Below are 21022 nucleotides of genomic sequence, written 5' to 3' on the forward strand. Positions count from 1 at the left end.
TCAATAACACCTGGATGGACTACAATGGGGCATTGTTCTATGTAACCGGAAAATCTGTATGCTTGTGCAAATATTGAATAAAAAAGTCATTCCTTATATGAAGTGGTAATTCCATGATAATATACCAGGAATAAATACCAGACATCCATCAAAATGCATACATGCCAACCTGGAAAACTAGCAAAAGCTGATGTGCTGATTCAAAAATTTTGATAACTCAACATCATTGAAACTCTCCCCATCCTTCGGTCTCAATTCACACTTGAAATCTTTTCCTTTGGCCAACCTCCCCATGTTACACTTATACACAGCTCCTATTCTTCCCTCCAGCTCATACTGGCACTCATTTTCTCCCATGGCTCATGAGATATTTCTTCCCACGGCCTCCACCCACCATTTTATGTCACCCCTTTTATATACCGCTGCTTGTTGTTGGCAGGAATTCCGCCTCTCTCTAAACTAGCACAAGATCGGGATCCACTATTTATGATTGACTTTTGTTCAACCTCACCTCCATTTTTATTCCCTTCAGCATGCAGTAGTGTTTGATTTGTAAGGAAAATAGCAGAAACATATGTAGGAGTCCCACGTGATAGGGTAGGACTTTTCAATCGGTGTGAGGGGGCAGGCTCGACATGCCAACGCTTTAAACGATGCGCAATGATGTCAGGCGTGTGTCCCGAGGTCATCGCCCAGTCCCGCGATATTTCGTTCAGCTGTGTTGGCTGTGGGCCCGCTGATATGTAAACAGCCTAGTCAGGCCATTAAGAGATTAATTGAAGTACTTGTTAATGCTGCCCGTTCAGCCTTACAGCTGCCAAGTGGCCTTCGCATTTTTCAGGTAACCTCATCCACGAGCGGGATAAGGTTTCCTGAAGCTTTGATTCAATAAATAAATTTTTTCTTACAAAAATAAAAACATGTCCCATCTCATGATTGCGTAAATTTATAAACCTTTTATTTAATAATTTCAGAAGCCCTTCAATCTCCCTGAGGCAGCTCCTCCAGCCCCAGGGAGGCTGAAGCACTCTTGCGCGTGCATGCGCACAAAAGAGCACAGGCCTCGACTCTCCCTCTTCCTCCCGCCCACACAGGTAACGCTGAGTGCTACCGGTCGCGTCTTACACCGGGCGGATCTTAATTGGCCTGCCCGTGTAAAATGGGGGCATGGATTGGCTCCGCCCCCCGCCCTTGCCCCCGTGCCCGGTTCCGCTGAGCACAACACCCCCCCGCCCCCCCCACCGCCCCCCCCTCCCCGAGCCCACCTGCCGCCTGGAAAATTCAGGCCATAATGGTGGATGGGAAGTGGAAACGGGAAAGAAGGCCTTTACAATCGAGTCCAAGGGAAGTAGGCACCAATTAACCATCAGGCATCTGGCAAATGGAATCTGGCCTTTGCTCAGCTGTTGTGAGGTGCAAGGAATTCTCAGTATCACCAAATAATTACAGCTGAGTAGGACCATGCAGCTGATATTAGCTAATCCATGCAGAAGGACCATCCAGTTCCCTCTTCTCCAATGCAGATCCAATTGTTTCTTTAAATAATTTGTGTTTTTTCTCCACCAGTTTGTTTGCTCCAAGTGTTCAATAGTCTGAACCACGTGATATCAGTCCTATCCTAATGTTCATTTGAACCTGTAGCCCCACTCTCCCAATCCAATTTAAATTATTTATGTATATTTGCTTTCTCCACACCATTTACTGACACATCTCTATTCGATTACCTCTCAGATGTCTCGTTTCCAGGTTGAAACGCTCACGTTTTTCAAGTGTCTCCTCACAACACAGACCCCTGGTGTTGCAAAATGACTTTAAGGGAGTGTGCAAATGAACAAGTAGCCAGGGTGTAAAGCAGCATGTGACTAGCAGCTAGTAGTGTGTGTACGTGTGTGTGTGTGTGTCCAAATTGCAGCTGTACTGTTCCTGTGTAATGGTTGCTGAATCTGTAAAGTAGATCTGCCGGCTGAACAATTCTGTACTGTATCATCAGATAAACAGAACCTACCTATAGTTTACCAGATCTGGTGTGAGATTGGTCAGTTTGTGTAAAGAAGGAACAGAAACACAACACTTGGCTCTATTGTTCTGTCTCTAGCACTTGAAAGTAATCCTTATTTTTTAGAGACTAGGACTAGTATCTAGAACACTGCACAGCTTGATCAAAACTTTCTCTGGCTTAATCCAACTGTTTGGCTCTGTAGCTTAAATTTTAATTCCTTTTTGAAATGCCATCATAATTTCTGTCATTTCTGATTTAGGATTGGTTATACTGGGAATAAATTCTGGTCATTTTACTGATCATTTCCTATTGGTTTTCATTGAATCGTATCATTTCACAGTAATAATATCAGTAATCCTATAGTATGAAATATCGCCTAATTGCTACTGAAGGGAGATCTGCACTGACAGCCCAAGTCCAACAGAAGACCAAAAATACATTAAAATTAATTATTAGTATGAAAACATGTTAAATAAAAAGTCATAATTTGAATTTGTTGCATCAATTCAACCAAAGGTTAGATACACTGATAAGTTTCTCATTTTCCTTCAAGGCATAATTATGATGTTATTGTATAATAGTAATTATATAGTGCTCATGATAACGTTTCTGCAACCGGAGCGTTTTATGAGAGATTGTCATGCTGCTTTAAACGTGTGGCTGTGACATAGGGAAGAATTTTCCGGTTGGCGAGCAGGGGGCGGGGACCTGCTCACCGATACGTTAAATGACGCGTGGTGATGTCAGGCAGGCGTCCCGATGTCACCGCGCGTCATTTAGATTGTCAGTTCAGCGGGTGCGTCGGCGCGTCAGCTGCGTACCTGCGGAACTGTCAAAGGCCGTTAACAATGTCATTAACATTGTTCAGAAAGCTGCCCGTCCAACCTTAATGTTGTCGGGGGGGCAGGGGAAGAGCCCAGGCGGCCTTCGCATTTATCATGGAACCTCATCCAAGGGCGGGATGGGGTTTCGCGAAGGGTTTATTAATCAAATAAAACATTTTGGAAAAAAATTGATGCGCATGTCTCCAGCTCATGTGTGACCGCTTCACATGAGGGGACATGTCCTTCAATTTGTTTTCACCTTTTCTTAATTTTCCAGAACTTCAACTAATCCCCCTGAGGCACCTCCAGGCCTCAGGGAGATCTCAGCGCTCTTTCGCGAACATGTGTGGAAGAGCACAGGCCCCCAACTCAGGGAATTCCACCCCCCACCACCAGCCCCCCCCCCCCACCACCCGCACAGGGAGCACATGGCGTTTCCGGGTGTGCGTCACGCTGGGCGGGCCAATTAAGTAAAATGGCTGCGCACGCCCCATCGGGGGCACCGATCGGGTTTGCGCTCGCTCCCATCCGGCCCCCACACAACCCCCCCAGACGGTGGTGGGTGGGGTGGGGGCGGAAATTCAACCCATAGTGATTGCAGCAGCAGTGGAAATTGGATGCAAGTGAGTAAGATCACGAAGCATCAGTATGTTAATGAATGCTTCCTGTGGTAATTGGATTTAACACTCTAATCAATGCTGCTGATTATGTCTGCGATAAGAAATTCACTGGGGAGAAGCTAGACAACTTCCACAATACTAAAAGCCTCAGGTATTAATTAATGTAAAGATTATCTGTCAACCATGGTCATTTACAGAGGTTGCAAAAATAACCTGGTAATGGTTTCAAATGCGTTTATTTCAGACCTGTAATGTAAAATTGATCCAGGTTCTTTGTGTTGTAATTAATATATTTTGTTGGTGATTTCACAGGAACGCCTGTAATTGTTTTGAATTTGAAAGTTTGGTAAAAGATTATTTGTAATAAGTCAGCAGCTGAAAGTTTTTCAGACAGTGGTGGGTTTTCCATCAGCATTGTCCTTTTTCCGAACAGTATAATTTATAAACTACTTAAAATGTAGGTTATATTTGAAAAGGCTATTGTGTAAGAAGAATAATGACGCAGTTAACATAGCTGTGGGGGGGGGGGGGGGGGGGGGGGTGGTGGCGGTGGGGGTGGCAGGGACGGGGGTGGGGATGTTCGAAAAATCAAGTAATTGATTGGTCTTCTCAAGGGCAGCTAGGGATGGGCAATAAATACTGGCCCACATCCCATGAATGAATAAATAAAAATATCATCCTTGGAAAAGCAGCATTGCTCAATTGGCATGTCAGAAGCTCCAGTTAAGTACTGTAACTTCCCAAGATGCAGAACCCTGACATCATTCATGTAATCACTGTATGACAATCTGTGCAATAACACATAAACGTTAATAAATGTTAACTACTGGTGCATACTTATTCTTTTCAAAATTACTTTTGCTGCAGGGCAGTCATGAATTTAGAGCGCAGTTGTAATTTTTAACCGTTCAGATGGAGTTGGTCGGTCCCTACAGGACAACAGGTTCAAGTACATTGTTATGGAAACCTAAATAGATCCATGCCAAAATAAACTGCAGCTAATTGCAGAAGGAAACTTCTGTGGAATGATGGTTGCTTCTAAGTCCTCCATCTCTTGGCAAAATGTCAGATTAGCAAGATTAGAAAACACAGCTGGAAATTTTACTTTTACTTGTATGTTACTTGTATATTATTTTGATACCTTATGACACCTAAAGTATGGCAGATGTGTATGAGATACAAGACTAGGATAGATAGAATAAGTTAGATAGGTAATGCATATTTTCAACCATTTGACGGGCTACTCATGGATCTATGAAATGAATGATGGGATTACCAACACACCTTTCATTCCAGCAAGGCTGGAGGAAGATCTGACTGGCTGAGCTGACATTCACTTGGACTCAGCACCTCTTCCAAGCCAATTCTCCTTAACTGTGTCGTTATCACAGAAATCTTTAAAAAGAAAGTCAACAGAAATGAATAATAAAAATGAGAAAAATATTGATCTAACTTTTCCAACATGCAGTAATTTTACCACCTCCTTTCTCAAAAGCCTTACTTACTGATAATAGCAATTGCCATTAAAAAAAAGTAATTTCCCCTAAGGTAACCCACAGATGTAAAAATGGTTCGTGACAAGTGTGCGATGGAACAGGGAAACTGGAAGCAGAATGCAGTTACTGCCTTGCATCCACTTATAGTATTTGCCAGCGAATATCCTTATTATTATAGCCCACATTGATACACACTGAATGTCCCAGGTTCAGATTGCATTTGATTAACCTTTAGATCTTGGGTTGGAGTCCAGGCCAGACTGATTTCTCCTCTCACAGACTCAGTGAGTCGGTGCGTATCATGTGGGGCGTAAAAGCATATGGTAAGTGCTGGGGTGGTTGGGTCTACAGGGTTGGGGGAGGGAAGGAAGAAGCAGAAGGAGTTTCATACATATGCTGTATGGAATATTTCTTCCAGGCCTGGAAGGATTGCAAATGCTTCTCCTGGCACCCAAGGAATTTAACCCTAAGAATTTAGGAAAAAAAGAACCTTGCCTTGATCTTTTCTGGCCCCTTTGGCATGTCCAGCTGGCTTTCTCTGGCAGGTCTTCGCCCGATTAACCGATTAACAATTAACTTGTTTATAATATGAGTTAAAATAATGGGGAAAGGAATTTATTACAACTATGCTAAGATGACCTTTACTATTTTAATGTCTTAAAAATGTCTTCACTTTTTAGCTTGGATTGATTTTTCACCTGTAAAATGGCATTGTGAGATACTCTGTAGATCCTTGTGAATGCGCCTGCCCAGAGCATCCTTAAAGGGGAACCAGTCTCAATGACATCACTGGCTCACAGCTTTTGCATATCAATTAGAACATCTACCCCCGCCTCTGGCCAAAGCAGTACCTTTGACCACCTTGAAAAATCAATGAAGATAAAATGGCACAGCAGGGGGAACGGAGTGTTTTTTGGCCAATAAATGAGCTCACTCAATTTTAACCTAATCCATTCACCATCCCCAATTGAAAGGGGATGGGGGTTTCAAACCAACCTTAGTATATTGGTTTACTCAACTTTACTCATGAGTTTTGTTTAATAAGGTAAGAAGTTTTTAACCTCCTTAATTAATTTCATTGACTGAAATGCGGCCAATTCCCCAGCCCAAAATGTTCAGCTATTAAATTGGATGTTAAAGTTTTATCCTTAATCACCTTCTCCTACCCCTTATGGCAATAAGATAGAGTGGATGTTGGAAAATGGTGTTATCTGGTTACTGTCAGGTAGAACTCATTCATAAAGTGACTGGTGCATCTATTGCTGCAAAGATAGTTTCAGTTAAAAAAATGCTTTTCTGACTCAGGCCACACTTTAATCACACCACATGGATCACAATATTGTGCTCTTCATGAAATTATGCATTTTGTCAAGTAGACTATCATGTTAACAACAGTATGTCTGCCGATACTTGATCAGGTTGTCCCTTCACATGACAGTTTGATTGCCAATGCCTTAGAGGAAATTGCTTGTGTTGTCTGAAGGCATCGTTTCGGAGTATGAAACCTATAATTACTGAGGAATGGTGTGTTTCAGCTTCTGCCATCAAAATTATTCTTCCTCTAGGAATTGTTCTGTAATACCAACACTCTGATCTCACAAATTACCCCTGCAGTTTTGCAGAAATAAATTAAAAGTAATGAAGTTAAAATCACACTGTGCAATTTTAGCAATGAAATGTTAGCAAACTTTTAGCTGCCTTTTTCATAAACATATTAACTTGTTTATAATATGAGTTAAAATAATGGGGAAAGGAATTTATTACAACTATGCTAAGATGACCTTTACTATTTTAATGTCTTAAAAATGTCTTCACTTTTTAGCTTGGATTGATTTTTCACCAGTAGAATGGCATTGTGAGATACTCTGTAGATCCTTGTGAATGCGCCTGCCCAGAGCACATTTTCCTTAAAGGGGAACCAGTCTCAATTAATGTGGAAAGTGAATGAGAATCCCACTTCTGACGGGATCTCTGCCACTGCGAGGGAGAGAAATCAGAGCAGGGTGCAGAGCTTAAAAGGTTACTGCATCTAAGATGATCACCGAGAAGTGGGGGAGAGAACAGCAGAATGAGCTGAAACTGCACTTGGAAATGGAAAAGCAGCGGCAGGATAGGCAGGACCAGTCATTAAGATCGGCTTTGGGCAAGGCCTCAAGATTTTTGGAAGCTGATAAATGGCAGAAATGAAAGTCACAAGACAGTAATTGGCATCCAGGGAGTTATTCAAACGTAACATCACTGGAAATGTAAAGCTCAGGTTGATGTGAAAGGCCCTACGGCATTATTTGAAGAAGAGGAGTGGGACTAGCTAAGCTGCTCTTGCAGAGACCTGACATGGATTCAATGGGCCAAATGGCCTCCTCTGTGCCCTTACAATTCTGATTCTATTCTATGAATCCAAGATTCCAGGCCTGCTAACCATCTAAAAGGAGCCCCTTGATGATCAGGTATTGAATAGGAATATTTGTAGGCTTATTTGTGCAGACCTGAACTTGCTAAAACAATAGGAAGGAAGGATGAAGAAAAACAACTTTTATTTATATAGTGCCATATGTGGGCTCAGGATGTCCCAAAATGGTTGACAGCCAGTTACATATTTTCTAGTCACTGATGTAATGTGGGGAAGTACAGCAGCCAATCTAATGATGGGGCAGAAGTTCCTGCCTGTCGGGTGGGCGGGCCTGATCCAACCACGGGCGGGCGCGGAGCCAATCGCCGCCAGCGATCGGGGCCGCACCGCCATTTTACGTGGGCGGGCCAATTAAGACCTGTCCAGCATGACCTCCGGCGGGAAGTGCTATGCGCTCCCTGTGTGGGGGGGGGGGGGTGGGGAGAATCCCTAAAATCGAGAGTACGCTCTTTTGCACATACGATTGAAAGAGCGCAACATCTCCCTAAGGCTAAGTGCAGCCTCAGGGAGATCACCTCGACTTTTAAAACTATTAAAATTGGAGAAAAGAAAAATCCCATACATGTCCCCTCATGTGACAATGTCACATGAATTGGGATATGTTCATAATTAACATAATAACTTTATTACACTTTTTAAAACCAACATGAAATGGATGAGGTTTCATGGTTTCTCTATTTGACACCGGGGCTCCTGGTCGACCCGCCAGCTTTAAGGTTGGACGGGCAGATCCTTTAATTGGTTAATTGATCCTGTCAATGACCTCAATTGGCCATTGACAGGTCGGTGGGCCCCCAGCTGATTTTGCTGTGCCCCCCTTCCTGAAAATTTAAATGGGGCGCGGTGACATATGGGGTTCCGCTTGATGTCATCCCCACGTCATTTTACGGGTCGGTGAACGGGCCCCGCCCCTTGCTCACCGACGGCAACATTCAGCCCCAGGTGTTTTCCCACTGGGAGCAGGAAGCAGAAGCCGGCCTGGAACCCATCTCCAGGGAGAAGTCACTCATTGGGATTTTCATGGTGTCACCACCTTAATTGGCATGGAGACAGATTCGTCATCCAATTAAAGACGATGGACGGGTTCTACAAGTTGGAGGGACAATCGAAGAACTCAGTTTGACAGAGGCAGCAAGCTGTAATGGAGCTGGGGTACAGGGAAGGTGGAGAGAGAAAGAAATCCCCCTACAGGGTAACCTGTAGTTGCTCTCACATCCAGAAAAGTAGGAAGGTGCTCTAGGCCTACCTGGAGTGCTACCCACCCCCCCCACCCCCCCACCCACAACCATCTCTGGCCTACCAAGGCACCACCTCAGGGCGCTTAAACTGGCCCCCACCAGTGGGGAAAACTGAAGGCCAACTGGAAAATTCCAGTTGGCCTCCTTTACTTTGTCTTAAGTAATCCCTTAACGAGCCTAACTGGCTGCCCACTGTGTGGGGGCGTTTGACCCTGATCCCACTTCCACAAAAATGGCCTGGAGGTGGGATGAAACCATTTCGGCCCTGCCCACCTCCAATCCCAGTCCCACCGAGGGTGAAATCCAGCCCTAAGAGTGAGACTTTAATACACTCAAAACCCATTCATTGGGCAGATTTAAAATCTGGCACTGAGATACCACAAACGGCAGAGCTAATTTACCAGGTTATCTTTTCCGCAAGAGTTGGCTGCGGGATAGATGTTGGCCAGGAAAAGAAGAGGACTTCCCTTTCCCTGTTGTCTCAGCAAGTGTTTTTTTCTTCAGGAGTTTATCCAATTCCCTTTGAAAACCATGACTGAATCTTCTTCCACACCATTCTCAGGCAGCGCATTCCAGGTCTTAACCGTTCATTTCATAAAAAGGATTTTCCTCTTGTCACCTTTGGTTCTTCGACCAATCACTTTAAGCCTACGACCTCTGAATTTCAACCCTTCTGTCAACGGGAACAATTTCTCTCTTTCTACTATGTCTACCCCTCATGACTTTGAATACCTCTATCAAATCTCCTCCCAATCCTCTCCAAGGAAAACAACCCCAGCTCCTCCAAACAACCGACGTAACTAAAGTGTCTCATCCGTGGAGCCATGCTTATATCCTAAAGTGTAGTGCCCCAGAATTAGACACAATATTCCTGTACAGACTCTCAAAATAATCCTCCTCTCCACTGATCTGCCATTGCTGAAAGATGGAGGTGGAAATTGTAAGTAGAAATATAAATAGGAGCAAAAGCAAATACAAGTGTCACAGAATCTTACAGCACAAAATGAGGCCCTTTGGCCACGATTCTTATGTCATGCTTTGACAGCTATCGGATTGTTTCCAGTCCCCTGCTTTTTCCAATGGTCCTGCTATGTGGAAAGAGCGCGAGAAGTGTTGTCAGACCACAGAACTCGATTCATCAAATTAAACATACACCTCACGACAGACAATTTATTGAATCTTCATGAGGATTTTTTTCTTAACCTCCGAAGGTTCTAAATATTTAATTATCTGTCTGCAAATGATTGTTATAAATTTCAATCCTATTCTTAGCCAGCCATCTGCTGGATAGAGGAATTATCCTCTATCCATTATTCAGTTCATCTCGGTTCAGGGAATTCATTAACATAGCATTAAATGCATTTGCAAGAGTTAAGTTCACATATCTATTTCATGGCTAAAGAAACCTTCAAATCTCTAAGGTCCCACTTAAACTTGTTAATTTTACTCATGTACTATACTTCTGTGGTCACAACTGAAGTTAGGTGTCATCTTTCAACAGTTTAAAGAGTGAAAATCTCTTTCAATCTATCTTTTTTTCCACAGAAGGGAACTTAATTTGAAGGGCTTTTCATTTTTTATAGAGTTAGGTCCTAGTGTCATCCAGCTTACTCTTCTCCTGAACTCTGATAAATCTAACAATCTCCTTTTGAAACTAGGATGCAAAGAATTACATGTAAGGCAATCTTATCATGAGTTATAGTCTGGGAGTTTCCTCGGGGCTACTTTTGTTCCATCATCAGAAGGCCGCAAAGAGTGTGGTGGAAATACTATAATGAGGTCTCTACTGCACTCTGAGTTAAGCTAGGATGGTAGACTAAGGCAGAAACAGAATTACCTGGAAAAACTCAGCAGGTCTGGCAGCATCGGCGGAGAAGAAAAGAGTTGACGTTTCGAGTCCTCATGACCCTTCGACAGAACGTAGACTAAGAGTTGCTCCTAGGACGTTCACAGGAATAAGTGTTTAGCCCATTTTAGCCATATTGGGCACTTATTATTTCAATGGGTGTAGAATTCAAAGCTCTAAAAGCGCCTATGTCCCTCAAATATCTGTGGCACCTGCAAGTGTGTAAAGATGTAAGAGTCGTGACAGTCCCCTGGGTTCCAAACATGCAGGATTTGCCTCCTGTGATCACAAATTAGCTTCACGCTCAGAGAGTGAAATCCTTTTTGATTGCTGACTCTCACAGGGCAGAATTTTGCCCTTGACGGGCGGGTGGGCCCCACCCACTCGGCGGCAGGCAGGCAGGCAGGCAGGCAGCCAATTGCAGCCGCCGAAATTGGCCCCGCTGCCATTTTAAGTGGGCGGGCCAATTAAGGCCCACCCAGTGGGCTGCCTGAAGGGAGGCGCTATGTACTTCCTGTGTGGGGGTGGAGGGATTCCCCAACTGTCAGAGGGTGCTCTTTCGCACATGCGTGTGGAAGGGAGCACATCTCCCTGAGACTAAGTGCTGTCTCAGGGAGAGCGCCGACAGTGTTTTAAATATCAAAAATAGAATAATAAAAAAATTATTAACATGTCCCCCTCATGTGACAATGTCACACGAGATGGGACATGTTAATAAATAAGACTAAAATTTTATTAACCTTTTTAAAAACAGACATGAAACCTCGTCCTGCCGGTGGATGAGGTTTCATGTTTTCTCTATTCCCCGCTGGGGTTCCTGGCCTGTCTGCCAGCCTTAAGGTTGGACGGGCAGGTCCTTAAATTGGCTTAATTATCCTGTCAATGGCCTCAATTGGTCATTGACAGGTCGGCAGGCCCGCAGCTGATTTCGCTGTCCACCCGCCTTCCTGAATATTTAATTGGGGCGGGATGACCTTGGGGGTTCTGCCTGACATCATCCTGCATCATTTTCCTGTCGGCAAGTGGGCCCCGCCCCCAACTCGCTGACGGAAAAATTCAGGCCACAGGCTCCTGCAAGGGAGCTCTCAAGGCCACGTGTGCAGTCGATGGTGCCCTGAACTTGCCGGAATCCAGATATCGCTAAGAATCCCATTAGTCTGGCAGCCTGGCTTTCAGCATCCAGGTGGAGCAGGACATAAGAGTGAGCTCTGATGAACAGGGCATCTGTGACCTCCCATGTGCCTTTGTGTGTCACTGATTGGGGGATGGCACAAAGGTCCACAGTGCAGCACTGGAAGGACCTGCTGACAAAGGAGTGCAGTGCATTGGTGACCTTCAATGCCACCGGCATGGCATGGCATCCAGGTTCTTCACGGAGAAGCTGGCAAATGTGAGCTCCCACGTCGCCAGACAAGTGAAGTCACCTGCAACACTGCCTTGCGCTCATTTCCAGAGATGTGCAGAGCCTTCAATATTCCTGTGGTCGGGCCACTGGTCTTCATTGCATTTGTCCCTCTTTGGGAGTATCTTGGATTTCTTGGGAAGCCATTCCTTCTTGCTACTTAAGCCGCTGCTCCTCCTGGACCTGTGCCAGTAGAAGACGGGTCCTTCTTCCCCCTCATTCGTATGAGGGGCCAGGGTTGCTTGTAGCCTGCATCCGCTATGCCTCTTTGTATCTGTGAATGAATAGTTTTTATAACTTTTTAAAGTTTTCTCTTACCGGGCTTTCCTCCATCTCCAAGCCTGCAGGCCGGTGCTAAGCCTTTGACCTGTCCTCCTTCTAGACATGGCATCCCCAGCCGACCCTTTCCATTGAAGGCTGGATGTCCACAGGTGGGTGCTGCCCACTTCATGAATGAATGGGCATGCAGGCATTGTACCTTGGCCGGGGTAATTACAGCATGTGCCAGAACTACCGTCAGGCAATTTTCAGCTTGCCCCCATGAGCCTAGATACTCTATAGAGAGAACATAGCCCTGGAACAATGGAAAGAGTTTCTGCATTTTGCCTTGTCAGCTGTAACCACTTAGCTGGGATTACTGAGGCTTGGAGTGCGCATCCAGCTGCTGCTCAGCAACTATGCCCCTTAAATCCATTCACCTTCATCCCTTTTCTCATCGCTCTGTCAGGAACAGGTGGCCAATCGATAGTGCTCGACTCCAGCTCCAAACCTCAATGGATTCTCTGGGGAACGCACTACATTAGTCAGGAAACTGATCTTTTGCCAAATTAAGTACCTCCAGCTGCTACAATTCCTGCTGCTGGTGGGAGCAGAAGATTCCGTCCATTGATAGGTGTAGGCTTGCCTAACCACTTAGTTCCAGAACAAAAACAAAAATACCTGGAAAAACTCAGCAGGTCTGACAGCATCTGTGGAGAGGAACACAGTTAACGTTTCGAGTCCACATGACTCTTCAACAGAACTAAGGAAAAATAGAAAAGGGGTGAAATATAAGCTGGTTTAAGGGGGGTGGGGGGGGGGTGGTTGGGACAAGAGAGCTGGATAGAGGGCCAGTGATAGGTGGAGATAACCAAAAGATGTCACAGACGAAAGGACAAAGATTCTAGTTTGCTTTAAATCAGGACTCATTCTGTGTGACCACCAGGCTGAATTCTTCAGACTATTTGCCCAATATTTCAGCTATAAATCATACACGGGTGATGTTTCAGCATCAACATACCTATCCTTCTGTGGAAGCCTTTGCTTTGACCAGTTAATATTACATGGAATTTTGATTTAGACTCTGCTTGTTTTACACTTTAAATGTAATAACTTCTGTTGGTTAGATCTAGTTTAGTTGGGCTACTCCTCCTTGATCATTGAATGATGTTGCCCCCTTTAAGAGCAAGAACTTGAATGCAATGGTATCGGTCCAATTCCATGTCCAACTGGTAAATTTTCAATTACAATCCACTCTTTGTATCCACCAGGAAGAATTCCTCTGCCTGCTTACCTATTTTCCAGATTAAACTTCCCACCCAGCTAATCCTAAAGCATTCACATTATTTTTTATTCATTCATGAGATGTATGTGCCATTTCTTGCCCATCCCTAATTGCCCTTGAGAAGGCCTCTTTCAATAGAGCTGAGTGGCTTGCTAGGCCATTCCAGAGGACAGTTTAGAGCCAACCACATAGGAGCCAGATTTTTCAATCAGAAAAACATTTTGAGGTGTAAAATGGATGTTCCCAATTCAAAAATTGGGTCACAATCTATAGTGCCATATCTCCACCTGCGTTACTCAAATTCCAATTCTTCAATCGCGCTTTTGAAATGATTTGCAAGCAGCCACAGTTTATGAGTGGATGCAGCTGGTTTCATGCAAGATAATATAATGATGTCACACACATGAATTTCTGTACTTTTTAGCCATTCCATGGGGTCTGCTTTGCCAATCAAGCTAAATCAGTTTGGTAGACCCTGAGCAACACATGAAAACTTGCTTCTTTGTCAGGCTGCAACTGAGAATACGACATTGTTAGACTGTCACTGAAGATTTATCCTTCTTCCCGCCACCCCCGCCCCCCCCAACCCCCCTGCCGAGTTGCCGCAGTTGTCCATAAAGACACTTTGTGGCTATTTCTATGATGCTGCATTTTTCTACTCTTGCTGCTGTGCAGCCAGAATGACCTTCTCCTTGGGCATTTCCCTAGGTACCTTTCTGAAAGAAGAACAGGAGGGATAACAAATGGATGTGCAGCAAATCAGGCAACACATGAGGTGATTGACATCGACCAGCGTTTGCCATCACACCAAAATATAAAATCCTTGTTTTATATCCCCGGACTTATTAACTTTGTGATTTTTATGAGTTTAGTTAACAAGTTTATTTGAAGGTCCACTTAGATGGGCCACTCTCCCTAAACTTTTATCTCTTCATTTAAAAGGAAGCTTTTGATCCACTGGTGGTGTTTGCTCAATCCAATATTTTGACTGATGTACATGAAAACAAGACCCACTGTTTGTTCCCCTGATTTCACAATTTTTTAAATTTTTTATTGCTGTTTGTTTTGTTTTGTGAATATCATTTTGGCACCAACTCCTGCCTGTCTATTTAGCAATTATTCCCCATAAAGGAAAGCAACTGATTACATTTTCTGGTGGGTTTGAGCTTGGATAATCCAAGTCCATTGGCCTACTATAATAAAAAAATGCAGCTCTTGTTTATACATATTTCTTGTATATTGCTGAAATAAGAGACATGTCGAAGCTTTACGACTTGCACTCATCAGGACATTTCGCAAAATTCTTGCAAAGTGTCCTGATGAGTACAAGACAAAAAGCTTTGGCATGTCTCTTTTGTCAGCAATACTCAAGCTCTGTGCTACCAAATGACTATATTTCTTGCAGTACTGTACATCCCTTTAAGTTGTTACTTAACCACACAAGAATTCATCTGTCACCTCTTGGCCTGTCCATTTCATTTGCCAAGATTCCCTTGAAAGCCATCAGTCAAACTGCTGGAAGAAATGTCCTCAATGAGAAATTATGGACAGTGTAAATAGAAAGTAATTGTTGCCGCAAATTTTCTTAGTGGATCTCCAAATTAGTCATCATAATTTCACCTGAAATCCTGTGTATTCTAAGATCTGGGGTTTCTGTAGAAGCTTTGGCAGATGAAGAGTAGACTCCTGAGAGAATTCCTGGTGAGAGACTCTTAAATTTTCATTGTTTGCAATGGCTCCCCAAGCAATATTGTTTACACTTCAAAGCTTCTTGCTATTCATTTTCAATCCAGGTAACTCACTAATTCTGTAATGTTGCATCATCTTCAAAAGTTTTATGTCTCCTGAACAGTGGAAGACAGCAAGTGTTGTCATGTGTCACCACATTTCCATTTCCATTCAATTTTATGTTAATATAGCGAAGCCAAAGTTCATCGGGGTTCTATTGGTTCACCACAGCGACTGCAAAAGGAGATCATCAAAATCTCACAGAAGAAGTCTCAATCTGGTTACATTACTCTTCTGTCAGTTTCAGGAAGAATTTTATGTTCCGCAGGCAGGCACGCACCCGACCTGATCGGGCATAAAATTGCGCAAGAAGACATCGGGCGAGTGTCCCAACGTCACCCCGCACTGGTGCGATATTTCACGCAGCGGGTGCACGCGGGAGTCAGAACCGTGCCTGCGATCAATTAGGAGGCTACTTAAGGCTGTCAAAAACCCAACTGAAACTGATTTTACGTTGCCAGTGCGATTTTGTGCTCATCACACGGGCAAAATGGGCAGACGACCAGCCCAGATTTTGCAAAATCCCATCCGAGGGCGGGGTGAGGTCTCCGTTATTAAATAAAATAAAAATACAAATATGTGGATATCACTTTTATAATCTTTATGATCAGGTGCCTGATTGTGACGCCTGGACATTTTTTTTTTCTCCCGCTTTTAAAGACTTCATTTCCTGGGTTTCAGGGTCTTCAGCTCCCTGAGGCAGCTCTCTGCATTCAGGGACCTTTCTGTCAGTGCTCTCCCGCGTCCGTGCTGATGTCATGGTCCACCCGCACCCTCCCCGGACGGCACTGGGCTTTTCACTGGGCCAGCCGGTGTGAAATCACACTCGGGGGGGCTGACGGCAGTAGGTGGTCTGTTTCCCAAATGCTCCCGGGCTGGCCACTTGCGTCCACACGCCGAGCTGAAAATTCAGGCCCAGGAGTTTCCTGGGTGTCTTGGAAATAGTGAATTCTCCATTGGCCCCTTAAAAGGCAAATGACAACAAGGGGACGGAAGCAGGAGTGCAGTCACCCTAAATCAGGAGTTCCAGTTCCTTAGGCCTGACTGCTGTTTGTGCATAAATTGGCATGGTGAATGAAATGAGAAATGTTGACCTCTGTACAGGAAGAAGTGTCCCACAGCACCCATTGGCTCCAATCCAAGCAAGTAGCTTGGACCCTGAAAACAGAGTAGTTTGCCGCCAGTCCCATCTTTTGAATTCTCTGTCATCTTCAATTACACTCAACAGTCATGTTGCTCGACAGTTCTTGATTGATGGAAAATGAAATTATCAGTTGGGGAGATTGGCCTGCAGGAAATCAATGCTGTACAAGCCATGCAGTACTGTTTGCTTGAGCAATACATTTAAATTGTTCTAAACTATGTGTGTCCTGTGTCTTTATTCGTCGACTCACTGCCATTTTTCATCAGAGTGAAATGATGCCTTGCTGCCGCAAGTTGCCAAAGACATTTTGTAAGCCAAGCCAGAAACCTTTTGATTGAGACAACACCTTTGCTCTCAAGTTTATTTGCTGCACCTCCTATCTCATGAGTTCTCAACCATCTTCAATTAACGACAAGACCAGTGCTGCCAAATAGTTGTCGATTGATGACTGACTAATTGTGACAAATTTAAATTGATGGAAAATAAAATGATCAAGTAATCATCTTGTCACGGAGCCAGCTGGCAAGCTAAAGTACAACTGGCACAAGTTTCTCAATTCCTACTGATTACATGAAAGGAGCCTCCAGCTACGCTAATTAGACTAACAACAAATGAACAAACAATGACAAGCCATAAAGGATCTTAATTGCTGAAAACACAGTAAATTGCACCAAATTAAGATTAAAACTGGGATGAGTGCACATTTTATCCAATGATTCCCAGTGCTGCCTTGTAGCAGACGTGATGAAAGCTGGCAAAATAGATCAGGTCAAAGAATATAGGAAACTGGAGAAACAAAGCTGGGTAAGAAGTGGAGATTAGTGAATGATTGATTTCTCCCACTGAATCCTATTATCCTCCTTATATTTAATGTATTATCATATCTGCTTTTGCCAACTTGATCTATACTTGCATACAGATGTTTTGACTAATTTGTTAGAAATTCAGTAAAATGAATTTCTAAATGTCCCAAAACGCTCAAAAACCATCTAAAATAATCATCACTCTGCCAACTCACGTTGCCTGACACAATGCCTTTTGACAAGCCTTCAAGGATGCTTTATTAAACGGACAATGCACCTTGACTCTTCATTATCGAGTCATGGGGCAGAATTTTTCCCGCGTTGAGAGGGAGCGAGTGGGGGTGATCAGCTCCACGCTGCCATTTTACGATGACATTATTCAAGCGGTAACGCTGACCACTACCTGTGCGGGCAGGGGGAGGAGGGAGAGTCGGGTCCAGCGCTCTTTCGCTCATGAGCGTGCAAGAAGCGCTTTAATCTCTCTGCGGTATGGAGCTGCCTCAGGGAGATTGAATCGATATCGAACAAAAGTAAATAAATGGTTCAAAAATTCACTTAAGCATGTCCCCTCATGTGACTGTGTCATGTGAGATGGGACATGTTCTAATTTTTCATAGAAACTTTTTATTTAAGTCGTGAAAGCTTTAGGAAACCTTATCCCGCTCATGGATGAGGTTTCCTGAAAAATATAAAGGCCTCTTGGCCTTTTCACCTGCCCGCCAACTGTAAGGCTGCATGGGCAGCGTAAGGTTAAACCTAGTTACTTTGCTAATGGCCTAAATAGGCCTTTTAAATATCGGCGGGCACGCAGCCAACTCCGGCGCATGCTCGCCAAACGAAACATCACGAGACAGCGCGATGGCTTCGGGAAGCCCACCCAATGTCATTGCGCAGGAGTGTAGGGCCTGTCCCCCATGCCAACTGAAAAATCCTGGCCAAAGAAAAGAATAGTTAGTTTTCCAGTTAGCAGGAAAAGTTGGGACCCAGTGTTTCCCACTCCTGGGGTTGGCTATGAGAAAGTTTGAATTTCGTTTTGAAAAGATATGGGATAGAATTTTACGCTACCCTGGGAAGAGTGTCCTGCACTCAGCATCGCAGTGAAGCAGTCTGGGAAGAGTGTCCTGCATTCAGTTCTTGTTGAAAATAACAACAGTGACATCGCAAGACATGGCAAGAGAATGACAGAGAAATCAGAACCAGCACAAGTGCGGGGAAGCTTCAAAAAGTGATATCAGCACAAAGATAAAAGCTGATTGGTGAGTAGTGGGTAAGTGTTTTTCTCCAGTTTTTTTCTCCAGTTTAAAATAGATTAAGCTAAAGAAAGGTAAGTGTTCTACTTTTTATTTAAACCACATAAATAATTTAACTTTTTTTACTGTATTTAACTCAAAGTAAGGGTTTTTTTACAACTAGAGGCATGGCAGGGCAGCTCAGTCCCATGTTATGTACCGCCTGCAACATGTGGGAAGTCCTAGATGCTCCTTGCGCTCTGACTGACCACGTGTGCAGGAAGTGCCACCAGCTGCAGCTACAGTAGCTCCGGGTGTTGGAGCTTGAGCGGTGACTGGGGGAGCTGAGGTGCGTCCGTGAGGCTGAGAGTTTCGTGGATAGCACATTTTTAGGTGTGGTCACCCCCCGGCTTACAGAAGTGCGGACAGAGAGGGAATGGGTGACCATCAGTCCAGAAGAAAGGTGTCAGGCAGGTAGTCAGGAAATCCCCAGGCTGCATCTCACTCGAGAACCATTTTTCTGTGTTGGAAAACGGTGAGAGTGACGGTTCCTCTGGAGAGTACAGCCACACTCATGGCACTGTGAGTGGCTCAGCTGCACAGGGTGGGAGGAAAAAGCGGGGAAGAGCAATAGTGGTAGGAGACTCGATAGTAAGGGGAGCAGACAGGTGTTTCTGCAGCTGCAGACTTGACTCCAGGATGGTGTGTTGCCTCCCTGGTGCCAGGGTCAAGGATGTCACTGAACGGCTGCAGGGCATTCTAAAGGGGGAGGGCAAACAGACAGAGATCGTGGTGCATATTGGTACCAACGACATAGGTAGAAAGAGGGATAAGGTCCTGCAAGTAGAATTTAGGGGGCAAGGAAACAGATTAAAAAACAGCACCTCAAAGGCAGTAATCTCTGGATTACTTCTGGTGCCATGCACTAGTGAGTATAGAAATAGGAGGTTAGTCCAGATGAATGTGTGGCTAGAGAGATGGTGCAGGAGGGAGAGCTTTAGATTTCTGGGACATTGGGATTGTTTCTGGGGGCGGTGGGACCTGTACACGGCAGACGGGTTGCACCTGAACCAGAATGGGACCAACATCCTTGCAGGGAGGTTTGTTAGTGCTGTTGGGGAGGGTTTAAATTAACTTGGGGGGATGGGATCCTGAGAGGAGGTTCAACATGGGGAGATGCACAGCCAAAACTAGAAGAGAGAGCAAGCGAATCTGGAAGGCATAGAAATTATAGGCCAGTTCAGACACAAGGGAGTTTGGCAAGGTTGGATGGTATTTATTTTAATGAAAGGAGTCTGACGAATAAGGCAGATTAGTTGAGGGCACAAATTAACACTTGGAAGTATGATGTCATTGCTGTCAGAGACATGCTTGAAAGAGGGGCAGGATTGGCAGCTCAATATTCCAGGATCTTCAGGTGAGACAGGAAAGGAGGTAAAAGAGGAGGGGCTGTCACAATATTGATCAAGGAATCAATTACATCAGTAAGGAGAGATGACATTTTAGAAGATTCCTCAAATGAAGCCAAAAAAGGTAGAACTTAAAAACAAAAAAGGAGCAACCACATTGCTGGGAGTGTACTATAGGCCCCCAATCAGTCAGAGAGAAATAGAAGAGCAGATATGGAGGCAAATTTCAGAGAAGTGTAAAAGTAATAGGGTAGTAATAGTGGGGGATTTCAACTTCTCCAATACTAACTGGGTTAGTCATAGTGTGATAGGTTTAAAGGGAGCAGAATTCTTAAAATACATCCAGGAGAGCCTTTTAAGCCAGTACATAGAAGGTCCTACAAGAGAGGGGGCAGTCCTGGACTTAATTTTAGGGAAAGAAGCCGAGCAAGTGGTAGAGATATCTACGGGGGAACATTTTGCAGATAGTGATCATAACTCCGTTAGATTCAAGGTTGTTATGGAAAAGGACAAGGATGGGCCAGAAATCAGAATTCTAAATTGGGGGAAGGCCGATTTCTGGCAGGCTTAAAAGTGGATAAATATCCAGGCCTGGATGAAATGTATATTCGGCTGTTGAGTGAGGCAAGGGAGGAGATAGCAGGGGCGCCGGCAATAATTTTCAATACCTCTCTGGCCACAAGAGAGCTGCCAGAGGACTGAAGGACAACCAATATGGTACCGTTATTCAAGAAGGGAGGAAGGGGTATACCAGGGAACTACAAGGCCAGTCAGTCTAACCTCAGTGGTGGGTAAACTATTGGAAGTAATTCTGAGGGACAGAATTAATCTACACTTGAAGAGGCAGGAATTAATCAAGGACAGTCAGCATGGCTTTGTTAAGGGGGTTCATATCTGACCAATTTGAATTTTGCAAAGAGGTGACCAGATGTGTAGATGAGAGCAATGCATTTGACGTAGTCTAATTGGACTTCAGCAAGGCTTTTGATAAGGTCCCGCATGGGAAACTGATAATGAAGGTAAGAGCCCATGGGATCCAAGGCAGTTTGGCAAATTGGATCCAGAATTGACTAAGTAGCAGGAAGCAGAGGGTGATGTTCGAGGGGTGTTTTTATGACTGGATGCCTGTGTCCAGTGAGGTTCCACAGGGATCAGTGTTGGGCACCTTGCTGTTTGTGGCATATGTAAATGATTTAGACTTGAATGTAGGAGGGTTGATCAGTAAGTTCGCGGATGACACAAAAATTGGTGGGGTGGTAAATAGTGAGGAG

Source organism: Carcharodon carcharias, chromosome 10 (genome assembly GCF_017639515.1).
Source record: "Carcharodon carcharias isolate sCarCar2 chromosome 10, sCarCar2.pri, whole genome shotgun sequence".
Classification (NCBI taxonomy): domain Eukaryota; kingdom Metazoa; phylum Chordata; class Chondrichthyes; order Lamniformes; family Lamnidae; genus Carcharodon; species Carcharodon carcharias.